The 22,256-nt window shown below is 40.4% G+C and overlaps 1 protein-coding gene and 1 pseudogene across 9 annotated transcripts in view; one reads left to right on the top strand and one right to left on the bottom strand.

Annotated features, from left to right (window-relative positions):
* Mctp1 (multiple C2 and transmembrane domain containing 1) overlaps positions 1-22,256 on the bottom strand; it is a 407,885-nt gene that overhangs the window by 315,586 nt on the left and 70,043 nt on the right. The gene's annotated exons all lie outside the window — the stretch shown is intronic.
* LOC115069638 lies at positions 5,138-11,822 on the top strand (annotated as a pseudogene).

The following is a 22,256-nucleotide window of genomic DNA, read 5'->3' as shown; positions in this document are numbered from 1 at the left end:
AAAATAATAATAATAAAAAAAGAAAACTAAAGCAAAGGACACATCAGTAGGAGTTCATGAGTTCCAGACTTCACCATGCCAAAGTCCAGTGGATGTCTGAAAGGACTCAATCTGTGGGTTATGTCTTGCCATTTGATCTTAGGCTTTTTTGGAAGTGTGAATTGGATCTGAAGGCCAAGTGAGATTAGAGGGAGAATATGGTATTCAGGGGAGCCCAGAGTAATGGCACAAGCTTTGTGGAGCATTCTAGATCTAAGGAATTCTGTGACTTGTCTTATATTTAGGGAGCTACCATGTAGCTGTTTACTACCTTTCTGAAGAGTGAGCCACTCATAGAAAGCAAGATTTTGGGAGCAAGTGAACTTCCACTTCTGACTGTACTTGAGGTTTTGCTCTGGGACATAAAACTCATGTTTCATTTGCAGTTTCACTTACCCACTTGTTAAAATTACATATAGCAATTGGTGCAGTGGTTTTCTGCTTGTCCATGTTATGGCAAGTGATTATTTATAGTAGAGTATTTGTGTGTGGGGATGTGTGTGGAGTGTGTGTGTGTGTGTGTGTGTGTGTGTGTGTGTGTGTCTTTGGAAGACTTTTTCATAAGTAATTATCAAAATTTAAAATACATCAGAATCACCTAAAAGATTCCTTAATACAGATCAATGAACTTTCTTCCCAGAGTAGACCTGGGGTAGAGACCCAAAATTTGCAAGTTCCAAAGTTACTCTAATACTATTGCTCTGCAAGCCACTGTCATATAGGGACAACATTTCTTAGAGCGCCCTAAAAATTAAGATGTGTACATATTTTATAAAAAATCTAATTAAATGAACAAAGTCTATTTTTTAAATGAAAAAAAAAATGGAATCTGATTCCTAATTTGCAAGAACCAAGAGAGAAAGGGATCCTCTCCTCAGGGCAATACAGGAAGAAGCAGGTCTGATTTATAAGTCAGAACAAGTTTGAGCAAGATGACTTTCTCCCTTGAGGGAGCAAAAGAGCTATCCTTAAGCTATGTTAGGAACACTTTTTTTCTTTTGACAGAGGTACCTTTGTCTGGCTACAGAGAGAAATTAACAAGATTATGTACTCTCTCAAATGGAATAGAGCTCATGTTTTGATTGGTCCTGAGATTAATAGGTGTATATAAATTTAGAACAAGAAACACACACACACACACACACACACACACACACACACATATACCACACACCACACACATACATGTGGAAGGAAAAAACGCTTTCAAAGGGACATTTAGTTAATCAGTGTCTTGGTTACTAAGAAGATAGGAAGAACAAAAGATATGCTAATAGTCTGTCCTTGAGAAACCCTTTTTCTTAAGTCTGCAAATCAAGATTCAAAGATGTTAATACAGATGGTAAATTAGAAATAATTATAAAATACTCTTTAGGCTGACTTAAGTAACCTTAATGTTCCTGATCTTAAAAATGGAATAACTTAAGTGATTGGTGAAACTGGCCTAAAATATAGCTAAATGTCTTCTCTTTGCTACAGCAGAGTGGAATAAAATGCAGAGGTACATTTACTTCATGCAAATCATATTTATTTTCTGATAGGAAACCCAATTAACTGGAAATTTTTTATTTTTGTCTTATGTAGTAGATAAGGGATAACCAGTTATATTAAAACATTTAGAATGTGTTCATGGAAACATGTAGAATCCAATTAAAGTAGAAAAAAAGTAGTACTTTTATTTTTATTTATTATTTTTATTTTGTGTGAATAAGTGTATTACCTGCATGTGTGTAAGTGCACCTGTGTCATCCAATGCCGACAAAAGTCAGAAGAGGGTGTTGGATCCCCCGGAACTGGAGTTATGGATGGTTATTAGCCACCGTGTGGTTGCTGGGAATTGAACCCAGGTCCTCTGCAAGGGCAGACAGTGCTCTTAACTGCTGAACCATCTATCCAGCCCAGTACCTCTATTTTTAAAAGAGTATGATTGTTTTATACTTCAGGCAGTTATGTGTGCTGGGTTGTAATTCCTAAGAAAAATTTTAGGGCACCGTGCTTCTCTGATGACTCCTAACAGCAACTGTGGTTCTATTGCTTGGAATGTCAGTATATGTTATTCTATGATTCATAATTAACTGAAACTTGTGTGATGTTTTGCTTGGTATTTAAACTAAAGTGATGACAGAGCCCAGATACCTAGTAGTTTTCTATATTTAGTAGGTTTATTTTTTCATCTGTGTTTTAGGTTTCCTGCAAAGTTAAGCAGAAATTACAAAGAGCTCCATAAACCCCTCCCTCGAACATTATATGTCTCACTAGCTACACACTGCAATGAGAGCACTCATGACCAAAAAACTTGCTTTGGAATGTCTTAACAACCAAAGCCCTCCATTTACATTAAAATTCATTGAGTAGTTTTTATTAATGTATTTGGAAATATGGAAGTGCTTGTAATGTAAATAGTAAGCAAGTTACAAAGGTAAATATCAATGTAGTAAAAATGGCTTATATTTTTTAAAAAACTCCTTACATTTAATTTAAAGTATATTGCCTATCGGTATTTCATTCCTATATTATTAATATACACATATGGAGCTAATTTAGAAACTTTTAAAAAGAAGCTATGTATAAAACAGTGCAGACAGTAAAAAAAAGTGATGTTTGTATTAGTTCTCACGTTGCTGTGATAAAAATACCTGACAAAACAAGGAAAGAAGGATTTATTTCGGATCACAGTTTAATGGTACAGTCCACTGTGTGGGGAAAGTCCTGGTGGCAGGAGACTGGGGAGGCAGCTGCTCACATTGCATCTGCAGTCAGAGATCAGGGTGAATAATGCTTGTGCTCAGCTCACTTTCTTTTTATTCAGATGAAACCTCAGCCTATGGAATGTTGCCATCCACAGTATGTGGAACATCCCACTTCAATTAACCTAATGTAGATAATCCTTCACGAACATAAGCACAGGCTTACCTACTAGGTGATTCTAGACCCTGTCAAGTTGATAACCAAATTAGCCATCACAATGATTGATAGTCTTACTAACATAAGACAGGGGAAGCATTTTTTAAACATGTTCTCAAAAGAATCTGTTTCATGTTCCGTTTGGTCACATAGGCCTGTAATCCCAGCTAATGAAGAAACTAAGGCAGAAGGATCACAAGTTCAAGATCTGTCCAGACTACAGTGCAAGTTTAAGGCTAGCCTGAACAACTTTGTGAGACTCTGCCTCAAAATAGAAAAGTACAAGGCAGCCTGGTGATGTGGCTCAGTGAGCAGTGGTAGAGAGCTTGTCTCACATGTTGAAGGGCCTGGGTTCCCTCTATATTTTGAGGAAAAAAAGAAAGTTTGTTTTATATTGATTTTGACCATTAGATGACTGTGGTCAACTAACTTAAATAATTTCTTTAAGCAGGAAGAAGAATAATACTCATCACACCTAAGCAATCTATAAAATTGATGAGCTGGTCGTTGCTCTGCCTGAATTATAATTGTGATATGGTGTAGTTACTTAGGTGACTACACAGACAAGGCTGTAGCTCCTTCTTGTCCTTGAGCACGTGTGTGTTTGTCTGAAAACTGAAGATTTTGTTGTTATCTAAGGTCTGGTCATAAATTTGAAATAATGAAACGGAAGGGCATTTATATATATATAGATCACCCATGATGTTTCTTGAACAGCTGTCACAGATACCATAGGCTAGCTCTTTTACCTTTGGATTCCTTCCCATGGCATGCAAGGCAGAGGGACTGCATGACACAATCAGGAATATTCTATAATTTGACAATTTCCTCAACACTTGCCTTCATGTGGGGAAACCATGTCCTCTTTCTTAAAGAAAGCATGATCATTGGTTCATACTCTGTTCTGGTAGCCTGATTAGCTAATATGTCAACTTTGTTGCTAAGCAACACATCAAAAGATGAACAGCTAGTTGGTAAATTTCACCATAAAGGAGAAGCAAATGGAGCCACACATGCTAGGAAGCCACTACCTTTGCATTTCCTTGAGTCAATGATTAAACTGGGTCTGTCCCTGGAAACTGTCTCTGAAGCTGTTTGAGGAGATCCTGGCTTCTATGAGATACGAAGCCTTCGAAGTCAAGCGATTCATCCACCTACCCGGTGTGGATTTTGCATCTGCCCTGTGTCACCTAAAAAGAGAAGGTAGATAACTCACTGGTGGCTGTGGTGGCTCTTTTGAGCACCAGAGCAAGGGATATCTGATGTTTTCTTCCTGGCCAACTTTGGTTCTGGTTTTCTGTGTTCTTGAAAAGACTACTGTCAAGTATAACCCTGCTTAGTCTTGTAAGCTGGTGTCTGATTGAAACTAACAGTCATAACAGTCATGGAGTAACACTTTGAGGGATATGAATTTTTTTCAAAAGAAATTGAAAGATTAAAATTTAGCTATAGACAATCTTGTATAGACAGCATGCTGTTCTTTGATCTATCCCTACACTCTAGCAGAGCAAGTTGAAGCATACTTGTATTCTGACCAAGAACTGAGAAAATGACCTCATAAAGTCCTGTTTTTAGTGTCACAATTCCTTGATCAATTACAGATGATGTTGGCACATACGTTACAGTCTTCACTGGAAGCTTTGGAGATCTGTCAATGCCTTCACTGTTCATAGTACACTGGCTCATTCAGGGTAATCATCACTTACTTTAAAGCAATATCTATTTGCCTGTGTCCTTGCTTCCAATGCTACATGTTGTTTGTTCTCTTCTGTTCTGATATCATTGATGTCCGTAATAAAGTAACCATCAACAGGCAGCCTCCTGTCTCCCCTCACATCTGCTCCTACTGCTAACCATAGGAGAGACACTGTGTCTTCAGCTGAAATGACCAGTCACACTTCAATGGAAAGGACTATTGAAACAGCAATGTTAAACTCATAAGAGAAGTTTCTAAATGCAATCTGAGACCTGAGCAACTGTGCCCAAAAGTAAATGACTTCATGAGTCGATGGATAACATACGATCAGCAGCAGATAAAGAAATAAGACTGTGGGGCTGGAGAGATGGCTTAGCGGTTAAAAAACACTGACTGTTCTTGCAGAAGACAAAAGTTCGAATCCAAGCACAGACACATGGCAGCTAACAACTGTCTGTAACTCCAGTTCCAGGGGATCAGACAGCTTCTTCTGTCACAATGTCGCAGGCATTGTATGACACAGGTACACTCCCCTACATTCAGGCAATACGTGCATACACATAAAATAAAAATAATTAAAAAAGTAAGACTGTGAAAATGAAGAAACATGTCTAACTATAGTTGTTTTCAAATATTCTGGGAATGATTTTTTTTGCATGCTTCCCACCATCCATTGCCCTACCACCCCAGCTACCAAGCACTCCCACCTCAAGCACAAAGGGGATCTGGGAATGATTTTTAAGGGTTTATTTTTATAAGCACATAATAAGGTCTCTTTATTCCTTTTGGTTCTCTTCTTAGTCCTAAATTTAGATTAAATTAGGACCACTTTAAATGAATACCTTCTCTTAAAACATTCTTAATTAATGGACCTACAGTATTACATAGGTTTGGCTATATCAGGCTATACCAAAAATGTGAACTTTCTCTTCTTTGGGGTACTGTGCCAATTGATCTTTAAATTTTTATGTAGGAGATTTCCAGGTCAGTTCCAGCTCAATCGCCCACATCCTATGTTGGAAGTTTGTCATGTTGGGAAGCATATCATTTTATATATTACATAATCCTGTATATATGTCTGTGTTTCCATGGCATAGTCCAATCCCTCTGCAATATCACATAGGGGAAACATCATTTCTATTGTGAAGTTAATTAATAAATATTTTTAATGTATTTTTATTTAACTTTTTCACATTTCATGCAAAACATCCTAATCATCTTTACGCCCCCCATCCACACCTCCCTGTAACCGTCTTGCCCCCAGATTTCACGCATTCTGTCATATATGTTAAGGCCTATCAAGTCAAGTTAGTATACCCAGACATCCCTCAGTGCAGGTTCATCCACTGGAGTCTAGTCAACCTATCTAGAGTCTCTCCCTTAAAGAGTTACTCTCCCTTACCCAGCAGTAATCATCTGCCAATAGTCCCTCAGCTGAGGTTGGGGCCTGCTGCCCATTTCCCCAGTTCTCTGCTGGGTATTTTTCTGATTGAGTTGGCATAGATCTTGTGCATGCTCTCACCACTGCAGTAGGTTCATAAGAGCAAGGTCCCAGGAGCTTGTAAGACTTGTTTCCTTATGGTCATACACCTATGTTTTAATGTTGATTATGTTATTTTCATACAATTTTGACTCGATAATGAATGAGCAGAAGAGATATCTTTTATTTGTCAGTATCATTCATGGGAGAGGTTTTTTATTTAGCATGTATAAATATAAAACAAATATAATATATGTAATATAAAACAGGTATAATATAAAATATAAGACTAAAATTTAATTTTTGTAGAAAATGTATCATTGCAGAAGCCTCTTAAGAATCATGCTATAATTTGATCTCTACCTGAGTAGATTTGTTAGTTTCATGTATTATGTTTTATTTGGTAGGTTTTAATATTATGAATAAAAATCTACTCAATTATAAAATAGAAAAGAAAATTTTATGCAGAGAATAATTTTGTGCAGTTTATTCTGCTCAATTTCAGGCAACATAGAGCCAGTTCTTAAAATATTTCTTCATAGGCAAAATATATCAAATATAAGAACACTAAACCTTTCTCATGTTTCCATCAAGAAGAAACATACCTCTTAAGAATACCTACTATGCAAACCATGAACACAAACTAATTAGACCCAGGTGATTTTAAGGACCATGTGTCTAATAAGTAGAACTCCTCAATGCCCTTTTTAAATGAGCTAAGTTTAAAAACCATCTTTTGTTAACAGTATCTAAATTAAATTACACATTTAAAATCAAATTAATCTAGAATCAAATCTTGTTTCAGAAGCATGCTATTGTAAAGGCCATTCAGGCCATTTGGATGAATGAAGAAAATGTGATGTATATTAATTACCTATAAAGTACTCAGAACACTGTCATGCTGTACATGGGACTTTTCCTGGGTCCTTCCACTTTTTACGGAAATGTAGTTATTTGTAAAAGTACAATAAGACTTGGCATAAAAATTAGTCCTCCTTTTCACTTTAGTATAACTAAACAAAGGAATTTGTAACCGTAACAATGGAAGAAAGAACACTTTTAGAAGTAAATATTATTTAGTTGGGTGTGTTAAGACTATATTTCATATTTGGGAATATTCCAAGTCTCTTCAAGAAATTGGTGTCATACCTCTTCTTGTAGCTTATGGAGTCCCAGACAGATTTACCTTTGGTAAAGATCTCACCTCCTGGTAGACCTGGGGGAATTGTAAAGGGATTCCCTCAGTATACAGTGTTGAAAAAAGAAGGCAGGGAAGACTCACTGGGCCTATTACTCTGGCTCAGAGTAAACAATGTTGAAACTAGTACAAAAAACTTCTTGGGACAATGGTGCAAACTTGAAGTCATTTACTAAATCCTCAGACAGGAGTTAATTCTCATGATTTAACAATTGCATGTCTCTAATTTTAGTAACATGCCACAATGGAGTTTTATGTGGCATTGAATTGTATGTTTTACATCTATAAAAAACATTTAAAAAGAATAGACTATATGTGTGCTAATATTTAGCAATCATTGCTTTGAGACAATAGTTTAAGGGAGGAAGGATTGGTTTATTTTAGATTACAGTTTCAAAGGTTTTAGACCATAAGTCATTTGATGTTGAAGTTTCTGGACTTGAGAATGAGGTAGAACATCACAGTGGGGAGGAGGCAGGAGGAAAAAGTGGTTCAGGAGTGGAAACAGGAGGCAGAGAGAAAGTGAGAAAGGTACCCAAGACAAGCCATAGCACCCCAGAATATCCTCCAGTAACCAATTTCCTCCAACTTGGTTAATCCATTGTCTAAATCAAAACCTTGTGAGCCAGTTACTTTACAAAAGCTCAAAATCGGAACACTGCATTGTGGACCAAGCATTCAACACAAGTGCCTTAGCAAGATTTTGAATTCAGGGTGCTTAGGCTATATAAAGAGACCCTGTCTCAAACAAAAACAGCAACAACCTTCCCCCTAAACACACCCCAAACAGCAATAAAAAACACATGAGTCTTCTGGGGGACACTTTATATCCAAACCACAACAACATGTACCAACCACAATAATCCACATTCTTCAGAGACATTATGCATATAGTCATATAGTCTACATATAGTACACATATATAGTATGTATATGTTTGTGTGCATACACATATATATGAAATTTTAAATAACAGACTATGAAACGCTGTCATTACAACAACATAAATGGGACTGGGGGTCATTATGTTAAGAAAAACAAGCCAGACATGGAAAGACAAATACTACATGCTCCTGATGATTTATTTGAACAGTAAGTGAATCTTCTAGAAGAAATGGAATGGAGTGGTGGTCACTATACACTGGGGAAGGTAAGGGAGAAGAGGAACAAAAAGAACTACAAGAGTCACAAAAAGCACAGAATGAAGGACTCATTTCTGGTTTTTTTCAGTGCCTATAACTATTATTTAAAACAACCTCTGATGTATTTAAAATGACTAGAACAGTATGAAATTCCCAATGCACAAAAATGATCAATGATTGAAGACGTAGAAATGCTTATTGTCCTGATTTGAATATCACACATTGTATAAATGTATTAATTACTATAATGTATCCCATAAAATCATTATGAAAAAGTTTTCAATGGCAGGGCCCTGGTTAAAGGATTAAAACATGTAAATCATTTTGATTGGAATAAGTAAGACACTTTTATACCCGATTCTCACTACTTGTAAGAAATTAGAACACCAATAGATTGGCAACATTTAATTCATGATCTTAATCCAAAACACAACATGGCAGGTATTTCTTTGATCAGCGTAGGTTGACCAAATTGATTAAGTGCTGAGTAAATTGTCCTGTGTGGTGGTGTATGCCTTTAATTGCCAGCACTTAGAAGATGGATCTCTGTGAGATCAAGGTCAAGGTCAATCTGGTCTACATAGCAAGTTCTAGGTCAGCTGGAGCTATAGGGAAACACTGTCTCAAAAACAAAACAAAAGCAAAGCAGAATGCCCCCAAACAAAAATTCTGAGTAAATCTAAAGAGGGGATACCAAGGAAAGTTGCTCAGAGAGAAAGCTTTTTCTCAATGCAAGTTGCATAGTCCTGGGTAAATAAAATATATAATGTTTTTTTCAGGACCTCATGCATGTGACACATATACTCTTCCACTGAGCTATACCCCTAACCCTGTGATGCTTAATTCTCTGAAGAAATTTAATGAGATTAAGGTCTGTTTTAGGAAGCAATAGTTTATTTTGTGTCTCTAAAACTGGCAGTTTTGACAGTCAAATGGATTGCTGTTAACAATTATGCCGGTCACCAGCTAATAAACAAAACTTCCCCCAGGTGAACTGGGATACACAGCCATCCTCTCATGAGGAAAATTCTCGAGCATCGAATCAAACAGGAATCTGAACAGCAAACCATGGGTGCAATAGTACTCTGAAAGCCAGGCCTTTAGGAGTAGAGGAACTATTCCCCAGTGCCAGGCATCCTGCTTGTTGCGGGATGTGCAGGAGGAATAAACAATGCCTTGCCTACTCTGAGAACAGCTCTCTTCAGGAGCTTCTGTGAATTACAAACTAATGGTAAAACTGTTGGTGGGTGCTCTAACTTGAAAAATGACTTGTTTACCATTACAGTTTAGAATGCTTCAGTTTTATTAAACTGAATTTGTGGGGGGGGGCTGGTCTCCAAATTTTCTCAGAACTGGCAATCTTAGATCTGGTATGAGTTCTCAGTTAGTGATAGAAAATGAAGGTTAGCTGTTGATTAACTTCCAAATCCTTTTCCACCCACCAGGCTTCTGGGGTTCTTACTGGAGCCTGCCACCATGGTTTTCAGTAGACGTGGAAACTCCTTCAGCACAGGCACAAAGCTTAGAGCTGACTCCAGGAGCTTCACAGTGCACTGATGTAGACCTTTGGGCTCACTCATTGCAGGCATTTCTAACACTGCTGCAAAATAACAACTTCTCTCAGCTCACTTAAAAAAAATTATTTACATTTGTTCTTAGCATATGAGGAGAAGGAATATTTTGTAGTGACTTAATCTGGGTTTCCTGACAAGATATGTGATAATCCCTGTTCCTTGTGAATATGGTCTGGTTTGGAAATAAAATCTTTGAAGACAAATTAAGCTAAGGATTTTTTAGGAGGAACATTCTGGAGTTAGGGTGGACTCTAGGATTTTGTCTTTATAAGAGAAAGAGGAGGGTGGCCTTGGTGGAGGGTGGCATGAAGGGGAAGGCCATGTGAAGATGGAGGCAGGGAATAGAGTGATGCCCTTATAAGGCAAAGAGTACTTGGGGCCACAGAAACTGCTAGAATTCTTTTCAGGAGCAATCAAAGTGAGTTTTGTCTTTCCAAAAGTTCATTCTCTGATTTTTATTTTGAAACTCCTGGTTTCAAAAACCATGAATCTTTTCAGGCCCCTATGTGTGGTAATTTGTTGAGGGTTCTCGGAAAACAATATATCCTCCACGATGGAAATTTTAGGAAATAAACTAGAAGAGAATTTCCATTACCAGGCATATCTACATAAATTGCCCTTAATTTGATAATTGTACAAATAGCCAGGTTAGAATATCACATTCAAAATTTGATAGATGTTGAATTTTTCAAAGAAATGTAGCAAAGTAAAATCGTGAGATCGCAGGTGTGCTTGGCCAAGGGGGTGCACAGGGGAGCTGGGGGCTCTGCACCCAGTGTTTTGATCACAGGAGACCCCTGTCCACCAAAGCAGCAGAGGGAAGAGACAGATCCAAGTTCAGATCCGCCCGGGCCAGATCCAAGGTCCCCTCAGGAAGCTGGACTCTATGGGGCTGGACCCCCACAGACACTGAGCCGACACTGGAGCCAGTCTGGAATCCTTGAACTTCGATTCAGGCGAGCCCCAGGAGCATCGCCCCCAGCTCCCACCCTGGGGGCACGGCCTGCCCTTGGGCACAGCCATGATCAGCCATCCAGGCCACCGAAAGGTTTTACAACGACCTCAACAAATGATGGCTCCCTGCTGGCATAGGTCCCCAGGCCTTCAGCCATGTCCAGATCTACACAACCCCACAGCTAACTCCTGAGCAAAGAGGATGCTGCCTTGTTTGCAGCCAGCACGGCCAGCGCCTTAAGAAGCTTTAGAAGGTGCCTGGCCTCCCTCAATCCCAGCACCCCGTGCCTGGTCCTCCCAGAAGATCATCCCCAGAGGAGTTCCAGCAGCAGAAAAGGCAGCAACCCAGCCAATCTGAGTACATGGAGTGCCAGGTGTCTAACAAAGGAGGCCCACCCCCTCCCCCAGCTGGGGGGGGCATCCTCACCTCCAGGATCCCCCTCAGGGGTCCCTCTCCACCGTGAGGTCTGCTTCCCTCAGGGGTCTCAGTGCAGGACACAGAACAAGGAAAGCCCCACCCTTTGCACCCCTTCTCCCTACAGCACAGGACCCCAGGGGTGGGGGATATCGATATGAGGCCCCCTACAATGGCTGCAGCCATTGTAGGAGCTAAAGTCAGAAAAGTGAGCAAGCAAGAGGAGGCCTCTGGGGGGCCTTGGCCCCCAGGAGTGAGAGCAGAGGAGGCACTGGTGGTGTGCTCACGGAAGAGAGGAGCACCATGTTGGCCAGGAGAAAGAAAGTCACACAGGTTGAGGAGACGCCCCCCAAAGAAGAATTGGCTAGTGAGGAGCCAGAGGCTCCAGTTCCGGTGTCCCAGTTTTGTTTTGTTTTATAATTTGGATACAATTTCATTTCCATTCATTTCAGGGCCCAGATCATTTTTGTCCTCAGGGAAGACAAATAAGGGGGAAGGAGGAGCCTCCACACATGAGCTTCCTGGGCTTGGGCCTTCCCTGAATAAAACTTCGGGTTCTATAAGTTAAAAAACATCTGACAGATGATAATGTAGATCTCTCAGCCAAAGAATGTATCTCCTGAAAAGCACAACTTAAAATATAAATGTCTTTCACGCCTTAGTAACTAGACATGAAAGTTGCATAGGGTCACAAGATAGAATGATAATCATATTTCAGTTAAGCAAGAATTATCTAGAATTAGCATGTCTGAAGTATTATTTGAGGCACGTTCATTAAATGAAAACTAATATAGTATTTATGTGAATTTATCCTGCAGTTTGTTTACTAAACCTGTATTTTAGCATTAGAGAAAGATTGCGTTTCTCACACAATGTCACACAGCTGACCAATGTGGAACTTGTCATTCAAATTATGTGCCAGACTCCCCTGATCTCACACTGTATGTCTTATCAGTATGCCTAAAGAAGAGATAATAAAACTCAGGAGTATTTCAAGAAGCCATCTGGTTGTATTGGAAAAGAGGTCATAAAAATGGGAGAAGCGCAGTCAGCTCTGACTGTTGAGCCTGTCTTGGTGACTACTATATATGAATGATCCTACAAAAACAAAGTTCAGACATTCTGGTGATGAAAATAGTGGTGAAAAGGGGATTTTCCATTCTCCTGTGAATATGTGATATGAGGCACAGAGCACATGGGCATTTTGGTCTTTCTGGGCAGTAGGTAAAAGCATCAATGTAATAAATGTGAAATTTTTACTAATTCTAACACTTATACAAGTGTATTCATTACATCCATCTTTTTTGAACCTCTGTATGGATCCCAGGCACCAACATCCTTAAAACTTTCATAGCTCTTTTCTTTTCTCATAACCTTCTCTTCAAAACCATACCAAGTTCACCTCTAAACCCTTTCTCATAATATTCCCTTCCTTTTCTACTTCCACACTTACAATCCAAGCTCAAGTCCTTAATCAATACTATACTCCTGCATGACTGCAGTGCTTTTGAGCTGTCCTCTCACTTCAAGTTCTCTGCCTCCATGTAGATGCCCTGCCAATTATACATAAATTCACAAACTTAATGTAATCCAACACTACCCATTCGAATGTCTAACCATCTGCTACTTATAGATGGGCTCAAGATAAATAGTCAATCTCAAACTTTATTTTGGTTTTTCCTCCATTTAAAAAATTAATCTTCTTTGATGTTGGAGAGATGCCTCAGTGGTTAAGAACACTTGCTGCTTTTGCAGAAGACCAGAGTTCATTTCTCAGCACCCACATCAGGCAGCTCACAGCCACCTAAACTCCAGCTTCAGGGGATCTGGGGCCTTCTTTTGGCTTCCATAGGCACCTGGATACATGTGCATGCACTCATATAGACATACCTAGAAATTAAAAAAAACCTTATACTTATCCAATAAAAATCTCTCAAATGCACGCCAGGAAGACCAGTGTGTAAAGCGCCTGGTGTGCATGCATGAGGACCTGAGTTTGATACCCAGCACCTGCATTAAAACAAAAACAGCTCTCTCTCTGGGGTAAGTCAATCACACCCTCCATACCTTGACTCCTCCAGCCTCATTCACCCTCCCATCTCCCTCACCATCTCTCCTCCTAGTCTGGGTCTTGTCCCATTCCTTGTCTTGGTGCCCCAGGCACCTGGGGAACCACCACTGCTTCCTGATCCTTTGCATCCAGAGCAACTCAGTTCCTTCTAGGGGCCCCAGGAGCCATCTGGGCCTAGCCACACTCTCACCTCCCTCTACTTCCCTTGGCCTGCACCACCCACAGACCTCTTTCCTAGACACTGAGGTTGACCTTTCCTCTTCCTGATCCTTTGTATCCAGACCAACCCAGCTCCTCAGTGCAGTCCCCAGGGGTCTTTAAGGCTGCTCTCCCCCCATCTTCCTTTGAATCTCTGGGTGGCACAGCCACCAGCTGCCCAAGACCAGGATTTTGCCTGGGCCTAGCTCACAGGCCAGGCCAACCCCCAAATTCCTGAGGCCAAAATCTTTCCTGAAGGGATCCAGACCTTAGGAGAAAGCCTGAGAGCATCTGATCCTCATCTGACTTGGGCCTCTGTGGGAACTCCTGAAGACCAAAAAGAAGCAGATCTAAACTCAACAAAGGAAGGCTTGAGTCTCACACAAGAATCAGAAACTAGGACGGAAATTCACGTCAAAGTCACAAAGAAAAAATAATAACATGAAAAACCGAAATAACATATCCCCACCAAATACCAATAGTCCTCTGGAGGAGTACAATGAGAACCCCCTAGAGATAATGCAGGATATGGAACTCAAAAGAACAATTATAAACATGATAAAAGAATTCACTGAATTTAAAGAACATACAAAGAAATCAAAGAACTGAAGGAAGATAGGGATAAACTTCTGAATGAATTCAGAAAAGAGTTAGAAATATTGAAGAATGCTCAGGCCAAAATGAAGAAGGAAGTGAAACACTCAATAAACCAATTAGAAACAACAGGAGAAAGCCTCATCAATAGGATGAATGAAATGGAAAACAGAGTATCTGTAGGGACCTGAGACTTGAGACAGGAAAGAATGGCACCTGGAGAAACAGCCAGGGCGTGACCAGACTTGTCTGATTCCTGAGGAGGATGGCTGGGACATGACCAGACTTGTTGGAAGAGTCGCTGATTGGCTCTAGCCAGCGTGATCACCTCATGGACACTATGCCTTACAATGAAGAAGAAACTGCATGATCAAGCTGACTTTAAAATGATTGGAAACTCTGTTGGGAAGGGGATTTCCACTTCTGGGGATGCCTGGCAACCTGGCATTTCCAGGAAACTGAAACCTAAGATGCTAATTGGGTTCTATGATCATAACCAATCATATTTTGGGATAGAGAGGGGAGGAATACTTAATGTTCATAAAAATATATAAACACTTGCTTAAAGTTTAATAAACAAGATCCTGCTGGACAAGACTCCCTGCCTCCTCGGTGGTGCCCTGGGAACAGAGGGGTTGGGACAGCAGCGTGCCCCTCCTCAGTGCACCCCTCCTCAGCCCCCATCATGCTGCTTGCAGGGAAGGGACCTTGCAACTGGTGCCCCATGTGAGGAACACAGAAGGAGTTTCAGCTGAGGCCAATCTGTCTTTCGGGGTGAGTATGGGTAACACAACTTCTAAGAAGCATGAACCAGCCCTGAAGGCATTGCATTATATGTTTAAGAGCGGAGGGCTAGACATTTCAGACTCTGTAGCTAACCAGGTCTGGGAAACTGTGACTCTTTTGGCCCCATGGGTTCCTGCAGACAATTTCTTCTCAGCAGACACCTGGGAAAGGGTTGAGGACTTGGCTAGGAAAAGGGGGCTGCATTCTGGGATCCTTTGGGATTCTATCCCACTGTATCAGCCCTTAAAGGGTGCTTTGGGGGACCCCTCCCCACTCAGGGAAAGGAGATTAGGGATGAGAATACCCTCCCTTCTCATAAGGGAGAGAACAAGATTAAAGATCAGGAAGACTGGGCCTAGTTTGACGAGGAGAGGAGCAAGGCTGAGATACGGAAAAACCAAGTTGAGGCTACGGCAGCTGACCTCAAGGCTCAACTGTCCCTAGAGGTGAAAGAGGTCAAGTGGGGGAAGCAGGCCCCTCAAAGAGAGGGTGGAGAGGCAGAAGGCCCTGAGCCAGCCCCCCGTTGCCAGCCGGATAATTGTGAAACCCTTCAATGGAGCCCAGCCAGCCCCCAGCCAGGGGAGCATGCCACTCATGTAAAGTTAATGCCAGGATGACCCTAGTGGGTATGCCCCTAAGGGGGCTGCCTTGGATCCCTGTTATTTCCTCAGATTTATTTCTTATAGTTATAGACATTAAAGATTGTTTTTTCTCTATCCTCCTACAACCCCAAGATTGTGAAAAGTTTGCTTTCTCTGTACCTTCCACCAACTTTAAAATGCCTAATGAGAGGTATGAATGGACTGTTTTACCCCAGGGCAAGGCCAATAGTCCAGCATTCTGCCAAAGCTATGTAAAGACCCTTTTAGAGCCTGCCCTCTTGCTTCCTCATGCCACTGTTTATATTTACATGGATGATATAATCTTGGGAACCCCGAGCCCCCAACAATTAAAGCAATTATATGGGATCACCCAAAAATGTCTACAGGTGGCCTCCATGTATCCACTGATAAAATACAAACTGTTGCTCCTTTTAAAATCCTGGGAACCATACTTTCTTTGGAGGCAGTGAGTCCTTTAAAACCACAATTGGCTGTCAAGTCAACTGTAACCCTAACAGAGCTGCAAAGGTTATTAGGAGAAATTAGTTGGCTGAGAGGCTGGATACCATTTCCACTGAGATTTTAAAACCATTATTTCAATTGCTAGTAGGAAAACAGCCCTCAGACCTAATTCACCCAGCTCCTCAGCACCTGCACATTTTACATGAAGTCCAGGATGCACTGGACCAAGCCCAACTCACCCGGTACACACCTAATAAAGACCTTGAGTTGTGGGTGCTCCCTGGTGAGACGCTCATGACGACTGTCCTTATGCAGGATGGAAATCCCCTTCAATGGGTACGTGCTTCTCTATGAGGCATGCCACAGGTTTATACACCCATGGATCAGTTGGCTGACTTGATTGAAAAGGGACGTGACTTGGCTCTAAGACATTATGGTATAGACCCTCTCAAAATTGTTGTCCCTTACCGGCTTAAAGATTTTGAATGGCTTTACAGAAATAACAATCGAGTGGCCATAGCCTTGGAAGGATTCCTCAAGATTTGGACTATCATTATGGCCCTCATAAATGGGTAACTTCCTTTCGCACCCTCTCCTGGGACACCCCCAGGCTCTTTGTTAACGATCCATTAGTAAAAGCCCATAATGTCTTCATTGATGGGGGCAAGGTTGGAGCTGCAATAATAATATATCCAGGGACAGGCAAAGAATTAAGAAGATATGTTCACACTTATGATGGGTCAGCTCAATTCAAGGAGCTTATAGCTGTTGCTCTGGCCTTAATAGAGGTACATGAGCCCATGAATTTGTTTTCTGACAGCCTATATGTAGTTAACCTTCTTCCAGGACTGTTAGGTTCTCACATCCGACTGGATGGAAATCCTATTACCCCCTTAATGATTCAGACTCGCACTCTGCTTAAAGAAAGAAAAGCCCCTATATTCCTATAACACCTTATGGGACACCAAGGATTGCCTGGGCTTCTATCCCAGGGAAATGCTGAGGCAGACAAAATGGCATCCACCAAATTATGACAATGGGCTTAACGCAGGCTCAGGGGTTAAATGACCTCACACGTGTTAATTGGCGGGGACTCCATGAGAGATTCCCTCAGATTCCAATTAAAGACCTAAAGAAAATCGTACAAACCTGTAAATCTTGTCAGCCTTTTCTACAGGTGCCACCTCTACAACAACCAGGTGTAAACCCCAGGGGACTCAAACCTAACTCTCTATGGCAAACAGATGTCACACATTAAGCTCCCTTTGGAAAACTTAAATATATTTTTGTATCTATTGATACATTCTCACATGCCTGCTGGGCCACTGCCCATGCAGGGGAAAAATCCAAACATGCTCAATCTCATTTCCTCCAATGCTTTGCTACGTTAGGACTTCCCACAAAAATTAAAACTGATAATGGCCCATGTTTTGTGAGTAAGAGCTTACAGGAGTTTTTTCTGATTTGGAACATTCAACATACTATGGGGATTCCTTATAATCCCCAAGGCCAAGCCATTATAGAACGCAACCATCAAAACCTTAAAATTCAATTACAAAAACGAAAAGGGGGAGTAAGCCCCCACCAACAGTTGGGACTGGCACTTTTCAAGATTAATATTTTAAATTTGACCAAAGATCAGCCCCTCCCAAGATTTCAATGACAATGGGGACAATTGGAATCAAAATCCCAAGTTAAAATCAGATGGAAGAATGCATTAACAGGACAATGGCAGGGACCCAACCCACTTCTCACTATGGGCAGAGGATTTGGATGCATTTTCCCCACAGAGGAATCTCAGCCCATCTGGGTACCTGCAAGAAATTTAAAAATGCAGGGATAATCTTATCCCAAGGGTATAAGCCTTTGAGGAAGTTCTTTATGTTTTACAGGAAGGAATATCTTGGATGGAAAGTTTTCATTGCTGTGCTTGTTGCTGCTGCCTTGGCCATTGACCTGTGTCTTGGCAGCCTGCTGGAACCATCCAGCACACATAATCCTCTTCTTGCATGAACCTGGAGCCCTTTGGGTCCCAGTTACTAATGCAATTCATTTTCATGCTGTCACCCTTATGGAATGGACAGCTTTGTCACAAGCCCCCTGTATAAAACAGGACTTTGGGATCACGACTCTGGTCATCTCTGCTATTGTCCTTGCCTTGGGGGGGCTGCCACTGCGGCAGAGGCCATTACTCAGTCATCCACAACTGTGGATACATTTAATAATATTGTATCCAAGACCTCCTCTACTCTTCATACTCAATCCCTCATCAATCAACATCTTCACCAGGCAGTTATGATGTTACAAGAGCAAACAGATCTCCTAAATGAGGAGATGACACTTACTAAAGATATGACACTATTAGCCTGTGACCCCCGATATAGGTCACTATGCCTTACCCCTTATAGGGTTCATAACCTTTCTGAATCATGCCTACAGCTCTCTAAGTATATTCATGGTCACTGGAACCAACAATTCCTTAATTACTCCACATTACTGACCAATCAAATTATTAACCTAAATTATACCCGAGCTCTAGTCTTATTAATAGATTCCTCCTTCTTTGAAAAGATATGGAAACATATCAAGGGATTTTTTGACCCAACTTGGTTATTTGCTTATGGAAGTTTGTTTCTAATGCTTGTGCTACCTTTTGTTCTCAGATGTCTCTGTTCACTCATCAAGAAGCAAAGACAGACAAAGAAAGTCTTGGTCCAGCTCACCCTGGCTACCCAATCTCCCTCAGGTCCCTCCCCTGGGCAAGTTCAGGCCTGGATGCTTGAATTGGCCTGAAAATGCGAGCCTGTTTTGCCCCATTTATGGGGTAGACCCCTGATAATCATTTATATGACTAATCCCAGAGATGGGTAAGACCCTCCCAGACTGATGAACCTAAGACATGGGCCATGAGGGCAATCATGGTTACCCGAGGATGGGCAACTTCAAAACCTGAGGAGAGGCAACCTAAGAAAGGGAGGTCATAACAAATAGGAGAAATGGTATAGTAATTCCTATCCCCGGGGCTATCCCTGAGGAGCCTCACTTAAAAAAATAAAACAGGGGGAGATGTAGGGACCTCAGACCTGAGACAGGAAAGAATGGCACCAGGAGAAACAGCCAGGGCGTGACCAGACTTGTTGGAAGAGTCGCTGATTGGCTCTAGCCAGCGTGATCATCTCATGGACACTATGCCTTACAATGAAGAAGAAACTGTATGATCAAGCTGACTTTAAAATGATTGGACACTCTGTTGGGAAGGGGATTTCCACTTCTGGGGATGCCTGGCAACCTGGCATTTCAAGGAAACTGAAACCTAAGATGCTAATTGGGTTCTATGATCATAACCAATCATATTTTGGGATAGAGAGGGGAGGAATACTTAATGCTCATAAAAATATATAAACACTTGCTTAAAGTTTAATAAACAAGATCCTGCTGGATAAGACTCCCTGCTTCCTTGGTGGTGCCCTGGGAACAGAGGGGTTGGGACGGCAGTGCACTCACCCCTCCTCAGCCCCCATCATACTACTTGTGGGGAAGGGACCCTGAAAGTATTAAGACTGGAAGATAAAGTGGGTGAACTAGACCACTCAAGGAAAGATTATGAAAAATTTAAGAAATCACAAGAATGGAATATGCAGGAATTGTGTGACACCATAAAAAGACCAAACTTGCGAATCATAGGCATACAAGAAGGAGAAGAATCCCAAGACAATGGCATGGACAAGATCTTCAACAGAATAGTGGAAGAAAATTTCCCAAAATTAAAGAAAGGCATGCCCATAAAATACAAGAAGCATATAGAACACCAAACAGTCAGGCCCAGAAAAGAAACTCTCCACGGCACATTATAGTAAAAACACTAAAGGTTCAAAACAAAGGCACAATACTGAAAGTTGCAAAAGAGAAACAACAAGTCACATATAAAAGAAAACCCATTAGGATAACAGGTGACTTTTCAGAGCAAACTATGAAAGCCTGAAGAGCCTGGACCAAAGTATTGCCAGTTTTAAATGATCACAGATGCCAACCCAGATTAATATACCCAGTCAAAATGTCTATTATAGTTGAAGGGGAAAGAAAAATCTTCCATTATATAAATAGGCTGAAGGAATTCATGTCCACAAAACCAGCCCTTCAGAGAGTTCTGGAAGCAACACAAAGAGCTGAAAAAGGCACGAATATACCCAAGGGGTTGCGGAAAGAAAGTCAATGAAGATATAATTGTGGAAAAGTACAGCTACATCCATTAGATAGGTCAACAGGGCAGAGAGTTAACAGAGAGACATCTGAATTAAACAATACCATATATCAAATGGACTTAACAGACATCTACCGAGTATTCTACCCAAGCACCAAAGGACATACGATCTACTCAGCACCCCATGGAACCTTCTCCAAAACTGACCATATACTGGAGCACAAAACAAACCTGAACAAATACGAAAAGACTGAAAGAATTCCACAGACCACAATGCAATAAGGCTTACAATCAGCATCAGAAGTCCTAATCACCACATGAACAGATTGAGATTAAAACACACACTCCTAAATGATGAATGGGTCAAAAGAGAAATTAAGAAATAAATAAAAGTATTCCTGGAATAAATGAAAAGGACAATAAAGCACAACAAAAACTCTGGGACATGCTGAAAGTGGTCCTTAGAGGGAAGTTTAGAGCTCTAAGTGCCTATATCAAAAAATTGGAAAGAACACAAATAAATGACTTAACATTGCAATGCAACACATTTGAAAAGCAATGGCAAACAAAAACCAAACCCAGTGGACAAGAAGAAATAACAAATATTAGGGCAGAAATTAATGAAATTGAAACAAAGAAAACAATACAAAGAATCAGAATATCCAGGAGCTTCTTCTTTAAAAAGATAAACAAGATTGACAGACTGCTAGCCTAGTTAACCAAAAGAAAGAAAGAGCACCCTCAAATCAACAAAATCAGAGATGAAAGGGGAAGCATCACAACAGACACCAGAAAGATCCAGAACATTATAAGGGAATACTTTAAAAACCTACATGCTACTAAATTTGAAAACCTAAAGAAATGGATAGATTCTAAAGGCATGGGAACCACTAAAACTAAACCAAGAAGAGATTAACAGCTTAAACAGACCCATAACACAAAAAGAAATTGAAACGGTAATCCAAAACCTTCCGAATAAAAAAAGCCCAGGACCAGATTGATTTACAGCAGAATTCTATCAGACATTTAAAGACGATCTACATCCAATACTACTTAATTAATTGAAAAAGGTAAAAATGGAGGGAGAACCTCCAAATTCCTTCTATGAAGCCAGCATCACTCTAATACAAAAATCAGGTAAAGATACACCCAAAAAAGAAAACTATAGACCCATAACCTTAATGAACATAGATGCAAAATTTTTCAACAATATACTTGCAACTGCATACAGACACACATCAAAAAGATCATCCACCATGATCAAGTCAGCTTTATCTGAGAGATACAGGGATTGTTCAATATAAGTAAGTCAAAAAACATCATAAATCATATAAATGGTCTCAAAGACAAGAACCACATGATCATCTCAATAGATTCAGAGAAGGCCTTTTGCAAAATTCAACATGCATTTATGTTCAAAGTCCTAGAAAGAATTGGACTGGAGGGAACATACCTCAACATAATTAAAGCCATATATAACAAACCCACAGCCAACATCATTCTAAATGGAGAAAAACTGGAAGCATTCCCATTGAAATCAGGAACCAGACAAGGCTGTTCACTCTCGCCACTTCTCTTTAACATAGTACTTGAAACTCTTGCAAGAGCAATAAGACAAGAGCAGGAAATTAAATGAGTAATAATTGGAAAAGAAGAGATCAAATTATCCCTTTTTGCAGATGATATGATATTATATCTAAGAAATGCCAAATAGTCCACCAGAAAACTCCTAGAAATTACTAACACATTCAGTACAGTAGCAGGTTATACAATTAACCTGAAAAAAATCAGTACCCTTTCTATAAATCAATATCAAGCAATTAAAGAAACAGTACTTGGAACCCCTCCCATTCACAATAGCCTCAAAAATATCTCAGAATAAACATGACCAAAGGCATTAAAGATCTCTACAGTGAAAATTTTAAAATTTGAAAGAAAGA

This window comes from Nannospalax galili, unplaced genomic scaffold, assembly GCF_000622305.1.
Source record: "Nannospalax galili isolate Female #2095 unplaced genomic scaffold, S.galili_v1.0 scaffold173, whole genome shotgun sequence".
Taxonomy (NCBI): domain Eukaryota; kingdom Metazoa; phylum Chordata; class Mammalia; order Rodentia; family Spalacidae; genus Nannospalax; species Nannospalax galili.
This window is presented reverse-complemented; position numbering and strand designations above follow the sequence as displayed.